At 26.7% G+C, this 3,022-nt stretch overlaps 1 long non-coding RNA gene across 1 annotated transcript in view; it reads left to right on the top strand.

The window, feature by feature from the left end:
* Window positions 1-1,936, top strand: part of LOC107659667 (uncharacterized) — a 9,634-nt gene extending 7,698 nt beyond the window's left edge. Inside the window, exon 4 of the long non-coding RNA XR_001630937.1 lies at window positions 1,670-1,936. This is a non-coding gene — a long non-coding RNA (uncharacterized LOC107659667). The remainder of the gene's footprint in view (window positions 1-1,669) is intronic.
* Window positions 1,937-3,022: the final 1,086 nt, after the last annotated feature.

Raw genomic sequence — 3,022 nt, forward strand, 5'->3', positions numbered from 1 at the left:
TATCCTAACCGTTCATGAGCTCTCTCTCTCTCTGTTTTGCGGTGGAAATAGTGAGGTAAATTCCCTCGTATGATTCAGGTTAGAGGATACAGTCTCTGCTGCTCCGATAAGAACTGAAATCCTGTTTTGCTTCATATCATCTCGCTAAACCAAATGGGAACTCGCTGTGATTTATTACTGCAGTGTTTTTCAACCTTGACTCGTATAGTGTTTGTCGCAGCCCGTCCCATTTCTTTTTAGGAAGTACTGTCCATATAAACACGGGGTTTAAACCTTACGCTACGCTCCCAAAGCAAACGTTTCAAAGTGGCCTGACCTCTGTGGCTCATGACCGGTGAATCTGACCCAAAAATGGATTCCCAAAACAATCATAAAAGGCAAATAACCCTATAATCAAGCATAGTAGTTTTGTGGTTTGTCTATTAGCGTCTATATTATTATAATTATAAATTAATTAATTATAATTATTTTTGTTTTTTTGCAGCAGATATTTAATTATTGAATTATTATAATTAAATGTTTGATTTTATTTTTGTATTTGAATTGATTTTTTACACATTTATATTTATGTTGTTATTTGTGTATTTATCAGATTTGTGTTTTTGAATTATTGAATTTTTAGAATTAAATGATTATTATTTTTATTTTATTTCAGCAGATATTTTTGAATTATTAAATGTATAATTAAACTGTTCTATTTATTTGTTTATATATTTATTTTATTTTGATATTTTGCAGATTTGTTTTTCTGCACACTAGATATTTTTGAATTATTAAATTATTAGAATTACATCTTATATACATATAATTTTTTTATGTTTTGCAGGTTTGTGTTTCTGAATTGATGAATTATTATAATTGAAGTCATTTATTATAATTATTTATTGAATTATTAGTTAAAAATAGTTATTATAATTATTTAACTTCAGCAAATGTTTTTGAATTATTCAATTATAATTAAATTATTACATTTGTATATATTTATATTTATTATATATTCAGCAGATTTGTGTTTCTGCATGCTGTATAATTAAATAAATTTATTAATATAATTTTTTATTTTATTTCAGCAAACATTTTAATTGTTAAATTATTAGTAAATTAATTTATTATAATTGTTTTTATTTCAGCAAATGTTTTTTTAGTTATTACATTTATTACATTTTATTAAAAATTAAAATCATTTTATTTTTATATATTTATATTAATTTTATTTTTTATTTATGCTAATTTGTGTTATGCACACTGTTTAAATTAATTTATTAATATAATTTTATTTCATTTTATTATTAAATTATTAGAATTAAATTATATTAAAATTATTTTTATTTCACCAAATGTTTTTTTAATTTTTAAATATGAATTTAATTATTTTATTTTTATATATTTATTTTATTTTATATTTAGCACATTTGTGTTTCTGCACACTGTATAATTACATACATTTATTCATATTATTTTTATTTTATTTCAACAGATGTTTGCATCATTAAATTATTAGAATTACATTTTATTGCATTGCATTTAATTACTTTTTAATTTATTTTTTATTATATTTAGCAGATTTGTGTTTTTGAACTATTATAATTTAATGAATTAATTATAATTATTTATTTCATTTAATTTGAACAGATTTGTGCATTTCAAATTTGCAGTCTTTCTCTTCCAGGAAGTGGGAAAATATGAAGAAGAACACATGCTGCACTAAACAGATTTTTGACCAATCAAACGCTCCCCCGGGTGAGAATGCCCCTCCCCCTCCCCTGCTAATAAGAATCTTGTTTCTTCTGTCATTTTTGTACGATAAACACTTTTGATACTTTGTTGAGTTGCCAGCTGATGTCCAAGGTAAAATCTGTGTCCTGTGTCCCTCCACTGCACTGGTCCGATCCCCTAACTATAAATCTGTCACTGGACATGGACCTTGCTTTATTAATAACCCTCATACATGGAAACATCTCATCTGTGTGAAGGCAACAGGAAATCTTTCAGTGCTGGAGAGCCGCTGATCGGACTGAAGGAGAGCAGCTGTTCATGCAGGACAGTGATGGAGGATCTCTGGGACTCATCCGTAAAAATGTTTTATGAGATGCAAATGCTTTCCAAACTCTTATTACAGAGCTGAAGGGCAGGTCACGGGCCTCGGGCTTTTTCTCAATTATTCATCCAAACGCCGCTGCTTCTTACACGGCATGTGTTTGGAGTAACATGTTCTCTGTGTCGGATGTAACCGACTAAACTACAGTTTTCACGGCAGTTCAGCTGATTTCCAAACCTGTTTTGTGCAAGAGTTAGAATGCACTCGGTTCCAGTAGTTTTCTAAAAGTGGAAGCAGATCTCCATTCCCAGCCCTTCAGGAGAAAAAAATTATAATTATTTATTTTATTTAATCAGATTTGTGTTTTTGAATTATTATAATACATTCATTATTTGATTTTTATTATATTATTATTATTTTATTTGAGAAAATTTGTTTTTTAATTATTATGTTTTTTTATTTATTTTAGCAGATTTGTTTTTTTTTATTATTATAATGAATATTATTATTATTTAATAAATATTTTATTTTATTTTAGCATATTTGTGCAATTAAAATGTGCAGGCTTTCTTTTCTTCCAGGAATCACAATGTAATATTTGTTCTTTCTTTCTCTCTCTCATTTTGAGTACAGCATTATTATGTAATTATAATGTTTTTAGCAGATTGTTTTTTAAATTATTTTATTTTAGCAGATTTGTTTTGAGTTATTGAACTATTATAATGTATTTTTGTTTATTTTAGCAGATTTATGTTTTTGAATTATTTTAATTAATATTTTATTTGATTATTTTAGCGACAGATTCCGATTCACAAGCTTTTGATTCAATTTGATTACTATTTCAATTTGATTCAATGTGATATTGATTCATTTAGACAGCCTATATCAGGAACAGTACGTGCCGATTTTTATTAAAGGGGTCATTGGATGCCCATTTCCCACAAGTTGATATGATTCTTTAGGGTCTTAATGAAAAGTCTATAA

The sequence above is a fragment of the Sinocyclocheilus anshuiensis genome, unplaced genomic scaffold (assembly GCF_001515605.1).
Source record: "Sinocyclocheilus anshuiensis isolate Anshui unplaced genomic scaffold, SAMN03320099.WGS_v1.1 scaffold75, whole genome shotgun sequence".
In the NCBI taxonomy this organism is placed as follows: Eukaryota; Metazoa; Chordata; class Actinopteri; order Cypriniformes; family Cyprinidae; genus Sinocyclocheilus; species Sinocyclocheilus anshuiensis.